General features: G+C 35.4%; 1 pseudogene across 1 annotated transcript; it reads left to right on the top strand.

Annotated features, from left to right (window-relative positions):
- The first annotated feature begins 323 nt into the window (after positions 1 to 323).
- LOC105520238 lies at positions 324 to 781 on the top strand (annotated as a pseudogene). The gene has a single exon (XR_001003094.1). The product of XR_001003094.1 is annotated as a 60S ribosomal protein L31 pseudogene (transcript).
- The last annotated feature ends 8,627 nt before the right edge of the window (positions 782 to 9,408 follow it).

Genomic DNA, 9,408 nt, shown 5'->3' with positions numbered 1-9,408 from the left:
TCTTACATCCGTCAGAATGGCTATCACTAAAAAGTCAAAAATAAAAGATATCAGCAAAGATGCAGAGAAAAAAATGCTTATACAAAGCTGGTGGAAATATAAATTAGTAAAATCTCTACAGAAAACATTTTGGAGATTTCTCAGAGAATTAAAAATAGAACTACCATTCAGTCCAGCAATCCTACTAGGTATCTACCCAAAGGAAAGAAATCATTATATGAAAAAGATACCAACCCTCACATGTTTATTGCAGTACTATTCGCACTAGTAAAGATACGGAATCAACCTGAGTGTCCATCAACAGATGATTGGATTAAAATGTGGTGTACAGCTTTCCAACTTGGACCGGGCAGAATGGCTCCCGCAAAGAAGGGTGGCGAGAAGAAAAAGGGCCGTTCTGCCATCAACGAGGTGGTGACCCGAGAATACACCATCAACATTCACAAGCGCATCCACGGAGTGGGCTTCAAGAAGCGTGCCCCTCGGGCACTCAAAGAGATTCGGAAATTTGCCATGAAGGAGATGGGAACTCCAGATGTGCGCATTGATACCAGGCTCAACAGAGCTGTCTGGGCCAAAGGAATAAGGAATGTCCCACACCGAATCCGTGTGCGGCTGTCCAGAAAACGGAATGAGGATGAAGATTCACCAAATAAGCTCTGTACTTTGGTTTCCTATGTACCTGTTACCACTTTCAAAAATCTACAGACAGTCAGTGTGGATGAGAACTAATCGCTGATCGTCAAATACATCAAATAAAGTTGTAAAATTGAAAAAAAAAGTATACATATTTACAATGAAATACTATTTAGTCATAAAAAAGAATGAAATCATATCTTCTGTTGCAACATGGATGGAACCAGAGGCCATTATCTTAAGTGAAGCAACTCAGAAACAAGTGGGAGCTAAATAATGTGTACACATGGACATAGAGTGTGGAATGATAGAAAGCAGAGACTCAGAAGAGCAGGAGGCCAAAAGGGGGAAGGATGATTAAAAATTGCTTAATGGGTACAATGTACGTTATTGGTGACATCACCACTGAACAAATATACACGTAACAAAACTGCACTTATGCCCATTAAATTTACACACATAAAAAATGTATTCCAGATAAATAAAAGTAAATGCATAGCTAGACACATTATGAGGAAATAGCAAAACACAGAGATGTTGTTAAAATCTACCAGGGAGAAAACAGAGATTACAATTAAACTTATTATTACCAGTAGATGCCAGAAGAAATAAAATTATGTCTTTAAAATTCTTAGGGAAATACCTATCTATCCAGAATTTCATTTCTAGCTAAAGCACATTCAAGGATGAAGGTAGAATAAACACATTTTCCCACAGACCCTTCCTAAAAACAAACAAACAAACATAAAAATAATTTTTATAATAAGGAAACGGAAACACACCCAGAAGCAAGAAAGAGATAAAAGAAAAAGGCATATATAAATTGATTTTTTAAACTAGTAATTTAACTACTTACTGTTAAAATAACTATTTGTGTGTGTTGAGTTTCACCTCAAAAGAGGTGAAAGTAAAAATCTAGGAAATAATAAGTATACAGAAAAAAAGTGCCAATGAATTCTAAAATCTCTGTTCTATTCATACAAGGAACTAAATTGAAAATTTGTTAGAAAATTTTAATTATTGAACATGATTCTTAAAAAATGAAGGGTAACTACAAATAACAGAAAAAAAATTCATAGCATTTGGATGAGTAGAGGGAAAAAATGAAATATATAAATTTAAAAATCCAAGGAAAGGTAGAAAGGGGGACAAAGTGTAGTGAAGAGAAACAAAATATTCTGATAAAAATAAGTTCAGAAATAGCAATTATTACAATAAATGTAAATACCTAATAAATAACAGAGACATAATATTGAATGATAAAATCCAATTATATGCACCTTATGCAAATCACTTCTAGCACAAAGCAACTTAGAAAAAATCCGAAGATTAAAATTACTCCCTGAAAGCTGAAGTAGCAACATTAATATTTTTAATATTAATAATATATTAATTATTATAATTAATATATTATTAATATTATGGAATATATTTTAAGGTAAAAGTAATTGAATAAGAAACATTACATAAAAACAACTGGGATGCTTCAAAGAATATCTAAATCATGAACATCTACGCATAAAATATGTAAAACAACAAATACATATTTTCACATATATGTTACCATAATAGCACATTTAAATACTTTTCTTTCAGTAATTGATAGATAATGAGTAGGACTGCAGAAGATTTGAATAAGGTAAGTAGGTAATTTGATTTCAAACAAATATACATAAGCTGTGTATCTATATAAATATACATTTAGATACATATATTTATATTTATATTAATTATATATGTGTGTAGATACCCTGCACCCAACAAATAGAATGTAGACATACTGCTGCTCCAATACAAATGGAACATTTTCATATATTCATAATCTACTAAGCCACAAAGGAAGGAATCAAATTTGTACAGACCGTAATCTCTAATTACAATGCAATTAAATTAGGAAACAATAGTAAAAGATTGATTTTTAAAATTTGTACACACATATTACGCTGAGCCAAACACACAATAACAAAGAACTCATAGCCAAACAACCACATAAAAAAAGTACAAAATTTATGAGAATCATCTAAAATATTTTAGGTGAATCTTAGCCTTCAGTTTATTCTGTAACAAGAAATACTTCTGTAAAAGACCTATTGTAGTAGGCAGTGCTATACACAAAATATTTCCAGTTCTTCTGGCCATATGGTACCATAGCATATCCCTGTTCCCTTGAGGTTAGTTGTAACCATGTCATTTGTTTTGGTAAATGAAATGTGAGTGGAGGAAACTTTTGCCACTTTTAGGCAGGAGCTTTATGAGCTACAATACAGTTGGCCAGATCACTTTTTTTTCCCTTAGCACTGTCAGAAGCATGGAGATGGAGCCTCTCTTAGCCTATGCACAGGAGCAAAGATGAACCCTGAGTCTGTATCACCCTTCTGCCTGTCCACATGTGCAGTGTAGCAGCATCAAAGGGACTGATGTTACCACCTCATTTTCAAGTTAGGCTTCCACAGTAATTCTCTGGATTTCTATCTTCTAAAAACTGAATTAGTTTAGATTTTCTTCTTCCAATAGGCATCTGCCATTTGTTGGCCTGATCACCAAACAAACATGTAAAAATAATTTTTATAAGGAAACAGACCCAGAGGTAAGAGAGATATAAGAAAAAATGCAGGTATAAATTGATTTTTAAGCTAGTAATTTAACTATTTACTGATTTTTGTTTGTTTGTTTGTTATTTTTTCTATCTCCAGTCTTCTAGTAGTATCAGAGCTTTCAGACACAGTTTCCTTGTACTAATACAAATTGCTTGTAAATACCATCAAGTAAAGCCCAGAGTCTGAAAACAGAGGCTTTCAGCTGGTTATAAATCTGGAAAACGGTACTCTGTCTTAATTCTCCCTTATCCTACCAATTTGACCATCCCTTAGTTACCAGAACCTTTCATCTTTGAACGTTTTGCATTTTGATTTGAAGACAACGACAGCTTTCATAAAGTATTCTATGACAATTGACACATATCTTTTTTTCTGAAAATAAACAAAAAAATTCCTGAAGATTAAAAAAAAAAAACATATCTGTAATCACAATGACCCAATCCTTCTCTGACAGGATTATAATCATTGTTTCTGTGAAGAATCCAGGATGAGATATTGTAGTTGAAACACAGATCACCCCTCTATAATATCATTGTTACTCTTTTCTGAAAATTCATTATGTGCACAGACCATGAATATGCACTAATTGAAGGTTTGTTTTGAATAAACTTGCAGCAATTTCTCTGAAACTGACTTATAACTTTCAGAATGTGAGGATTTGGCGAAGAGAATGGTGTACTATTTTCTGTGGGCTGCCTTCCATTGCAATTTACTTAGATTCCAAGAGTCATGTCCTTGCACCTGTGTCAGATTCTGTTATGAGAACAAAAAGATCCACTATCAGGAGGGCTTGTTGCCCTGCCATGTCACACAGACTTCCAAATGATTTCTAGCTTTTGTTTGTAACACTTAGATGTGATGGCAATTTTTTTTTTCAGAGGAGTTTTATAAAAGCTCTGTAAATTATCAAAGAAAACTAACCATTTTCAATTAAAGAAAAAAAATCGACCACATTGACTTTTATGATGAGAGAAACATTTGAGGAAAATGAGAAAATAAATAATTCTAAATCCCAATAGTTTCAAAAGCTTTAGAATAGATAGCCAACGCGACGGTAGGATAAATTACTATATTTTTCCAGCTAGATTCAAATTATACCGAATTCATTCTTCTCTGTAAAGTTAAATTTTGAAAAATAAAGGTGCTTTTATGTAAGATGTTATTTTTCAAAGTTTAAGTAATCTTGGGCACTTATTTTTAAGAAAAGCAAATCTTGTTAAAAAATGTCTATTTGCTTTGGGTAAAAAAGTTTCAGATTTTTAATAAAAGTCCCTGATGGTTTTTTTTTTTTTTTAATTTTTGAACTTCAAAACATTTCCAAAACCAGTATTGGATCTGTTTGGGTTTGATATAGTTCGTGGCATTGTTTCTTTTACGTATTCTTAAAAGTGGTATTGACATTTGAAGAATCCAAATGGCTAGAAATGCAAAATAGGACAGTGATAATTTATGCTGTTTTAGTCATCTGCTCAGAAATGCACACTGAATGAATAGCCATTGTACTGTCAAAAATGTTGTACCAGCACTGGGAACTTTGTTGATCTTGGAAGCTTACTGTTTTCTAATCTGTGCTTGGTGACCTTTAAAGTTCCAGTAATATTTGCCTGTTAATGAATCAGACTTTGTTCAAGGCATTCCATTGACTGATTTTGCATTAGTCAATAGTTTTTATTTAAAAGCCACAAGGACCAGATCAGAGTACTCTGCTTGGTGCTGCTTAAGACCTAAAAAGAGATACTACAGTTTAGGAGCTTGGACTCTGAAATCAGACTGCTTAGCTTCAAAACCTGGCTCTGCCACTTATGGCTGGGTAACTGTGGGCAAATTGACCTCTCTGTGCCTCAGTTTTCTCATTTATAAAATAAGTATCTCAAGGAGTTGTTTGATCATTAAATAACTTAATACATGTAAAGGGTTTAGAGCAATTCTTGGCATTTAGTAAGCACTAGATAGCTTCTAAGATAAATTATAGAAAGTTTCTTTCTAATGGCAGTAGTACATATGTGAGCTATTCATAAAAACAAAACAAATCGACCACAGAGGAAAGGATATTGATTAAGAATTAGAGCTGGGTACTATATCCTAGTTTTCATCCCATGCGTACTGATAAATGAATTCACACTTGCCCTGATGCCTTACCTAACAGCTTGATGAGGAGAACCAAATGAGATAATGAATTCTCTTAAATGAGGAGATCCAAATGAGATAATGGATTCCTTCCTTCCTTCCTTCCTTCCTTCCTTCCTTCCTTCCTTCCTTCCTTCCTTCCTTCTTCTTTCTTTTCTTTTTTCCCTCTCTTCCTCCCTTGTTGCCTTTGTTCCTCTCTCTCTTTCTTTTAGAGATAAAGTATCACTATGTTCCCCAAGCTGGCCTTGAATTCCTGGGCTCTAGCAATCCTCCTTTCTCAGCCTCCTGAGTAGATGGGACTACAGACACATGCCTCCGTGCCTGGTTGAAATAATGTTTACTTTCTACTCGAAGCCTTCCCAAAATTTTTAGCCAAATTGCTCCTTCTTGATCACTCCTTATGCTGTTTATTTATATTTTCATTATGATACATAACACTAGTTTTTGTGTTATAGTTAGTTGTTTATATGCTTCTTTCTTCAACTAGATAAGTTCTTGATGGTGGAGACACTGGTTTCTTACTCACTTCTTAAAACTCGTCTAGCATCTGAAAATAATAGACATGTAATGAGTGTTTATTTAAAGGAGCTCTTACAGGTATAGCTTGACAAATCAACAGAATGATTATTATTACTATTATTATTATTGTAACTACCACCACATGTGACTTTATAGGGTATAATTATGTGGGTTTGGGCATGAATATGAGTAGTAGAGTTGGGTGGGGTTAGAATGGAGCAACTCACATAGGGATTTTTAAAAAATAAATTCTGACTTCTTGTGTTTCTGTTTTCTCTTTCCATAATCTCCCTACCTTAAAATATAACACATTAGGTGCAGCAAGTATTTTCCTGGCTATTAACGGGGTCAGATATAAAATAATTGATTATTATGGGATCTGCAAAAGCCTCTAGTCTTCCCATGTTGTTACCTTATGATAAATGAGGTTTATGGAAATAGCTAATTATGTGTTTGTCTAAATTCCAGCTAGAACTTGGGGATTTATTCGTTGATTCATTTATCCTTTAAAATTTTTTGAGTATTTCTTTGCCATGTGCTAGACACTATGCTAGGCACTGCACATGGGCAATGGGACCTGCAGTGTTCAAGTCTATTCTGTATGTATAAACAGGAATCTCCATGAAGATGCATAAGAATCACTCAAACACTGTGGTTCAAATCGACGTGAAAATACAGTTGGGGATCTTTGATCTTAGTTTAACACATTAGGTTATTTTATTTTCTTGCAGTAATTGGATCTATAAACTTGAATTAATGTAGTACTCATATTAGGGTATGTCAGCTGTACTGATCGCAAAATTTACACATATGAATCTTACTCTAGGAGAAATTTTACTCTGGCCCACTAGCAACTACTAAGAACCATCATTTTCATGACTGAACTTAGACAGTAACATAACCTTGTGAGCTCATCTGTAAAACTGGGATAATAACAGGCTGTTTCTCAGTTTCCTTGCAGAATTATTTTTATATACTCAAGAAGAACCTATGGTGCTTTTGTGATTCTGTTGCTCGATCTATTTAATGTTCATAGACACTATTAGAAACATATGTGAAAAATACAAATTAAAATAAGTTCATATACTCTCTTAAAATTCACTAGAGTGATGGTAGTTCTGAAGTGTAATTAATAGAGAGAAATGTGCATATCTTTATCCAGTTTTGAATGTGTGATATGTGGATGTTTCACATTACCTTATGGTGTATCAAATGTATGCTTAAAGCACAAACTTTTAAATGAGACATGCACTTTCATTTCTCATATCTTCTTTGTAAACCTCTGAAATCACCTACATATTTTATTTAAAATGAAAACACTACAATTGAGCAACTACAGCATGCAATCTCTTTCAAAACACAAAGCTTACTAATTTGCATAAAAAAAATCAAGACTGCTTAATTAAAACCTTGACACCATCAACCTCTTTAATTATACGTTAAAGAGACTGGCAGCCTGGGGACACCAAGTTGAAATCAGTGTGCATTTTGAGTGTCTCTGGTGTGTGTACATGTGCAATTCACAAAAGGGAAAAAAAGAGGGGCATTAAGAGAAAGCAAAAACATTATTTATATTTTCTTTGGACATAAATAATTTCACACTTTTAAAACAGGTAGGAAAAGGGCAAATTTGTCTTTTCAGAAGAATAATGCAGACTAGAATTGTTAAACAATGTTTCATCTCTTTTCTATGTCTAAATTTCAATGCATGCTTTCTTTTTAAAGAACAAAGATTTTTAAGATAATTATTACTTAGAAAACAGGGTTCAAAAGCTTGACTACTGCTTGTTGGATGTATATAGACCATATTGGGTAAATGAACGAGGAGAGGGCTGTCTGTTTCTCTCCTTCTTTAGAGTGTATATAAATTGTGCAGTAAAATGACTGCTTTTCTTTACATGTTAATTCTTGTTGTCTTCACTATTATGTGCCTATTCCCAATTTCTTTCTCTAGTGTGGGACCCAGCAGCTCTTTGTTCTCATTGTGTCTGTCGTCTCCCTTTCTTTGTGTTGCAGGGATACTGCTACCCGCATCTGCCACTGAGCATGCGGGAAAAATCCTTCAATAGATTCTTTACTTAGGACTTTCAGTAGTATAACTCCACTTTTCCAGGTTTTGGTAATAACCAAAAAAATCGTAAAGATAGACTGAAACTTGGAAAGGTGATGGGTGATACAGGTGGTTAGGTGGTGGGCTAGCAAGCTGGAATACCGGGAAGGTTAAGGGAGTCATCACACGCATTTATCTAATTTAGGGAAGGTCTCACCAAGCATGTTAAATGCAAAACATCCACCCTGCACACAGAAGCTGGAGATGTAGATTAACAATTGAGAAGATACAGGTGTTTCTGAGCAGGAAGACACAAAACCATATCTAAAACCAATAGATACAATGTATTAGCAGTTCCAGAGAAATGAGGTACATTGTCACAATGATTGATACGTAAAGTCCCTAGCAAGGACTTTCACTAGATAGTATATCATCTGAGGATGAGAACCAGTGGTGTAGATTTTTCTCATAATATAATCTCAGGTTTTCCTCTGATTGTGTTAAACACTCAAAATGCTAAGTCAGTATTCATTGAACACAACTCGATTAAATTCTTCTGCTTAAAACCTCTTTTAAAAAAGCAGATTTGCTCATGGTTTCCAAGTGGTAAGAAATGGCAGGTTTGCAGGTGAGATTAAAGGGTATTGGGTAGAAATCTGAGGTTTTCTGCTCTCCGCTTTCCCCCCAGCAAGACTGACTTTAATAACTCATACATTATTTAACAGAAGGCGCACTAAACAATTTTACTCATATTTCTCTCCATAACCATTTTTGCCTATTGTACTCACTGCCCGCATCACGAGCTCTTAAAATGGTTCCTGGCACAGAGTAGGTGCTCAAAGATCTTTTGTTTGGAGAATGCGTGAATATACATAACATGAAAAAAAAAAGCAGTTCTTCTTTTATTGTGGCAAACAATGGTGGTAACAGTTCAAATTTGACTATTTTAGAATAAATACTTAAGTAAACACTTGTCTCCTTAGCAGCTGGCCACTCTACCTCTTAGAGAGAGGGCTTTCTTCTCTTTCTTCTCGGCCTCCTGTCTCCCACCATTTTGTTTCTCTATTACCCATGAGTACATGAGTGGCATCGTCCCAAAGCCTTTCAGTTCCCCCTATCCACTTGTCGATTTTCAGAATAAGGATGCCCAGCCTTTAAGTTTTCTATAGGATTCGTTAGTCAGTGACTATTAAGTGCTGTCATGGAGCCTAACAGAGAGCTGGGAAGGAAGCAAACCAGCGGGCCCTAGGTGCACTCCTCGAGGGCCAGCACCTGCAGCTGCTTTTTTGGGAACCCCCTGGCCCCCGCACCTGGCTCAGAGACCCGCGCAGTTCGCTGTCCCGGCAGCGGCAGGAGGTGCCTGTGGCGGGAAAGTTCAGGCCAGGTCCAATCAGGCACCTGGGATTAGGTAGCAAGGGTGGGTGCGGCTCCCCGGTCCCCACCAGGGCTGCCGGCCCCGCCCCCTGGGTGGGCTTCCCC

Source organism: Colobus angolensis, unplaced genomic scaffold, assembly GCF_000951035.1.
Source record: "Colobus angolensis palliatus isolate OR3802 unplaced genomic scaffold, Cang.pa_1.0 Scaffold374, whole genome shotgun sequence".
Taxonomy (NCBI): domain Eukaryota; kingdom Metazoa; phylum Chordata; class Mammalia; order Primates; family Cercopithecidae; genus Colobus; species Colobus angolensis.
This window is presented reverse-complemented; position numbering and strand designations above follow the sequence as displayed.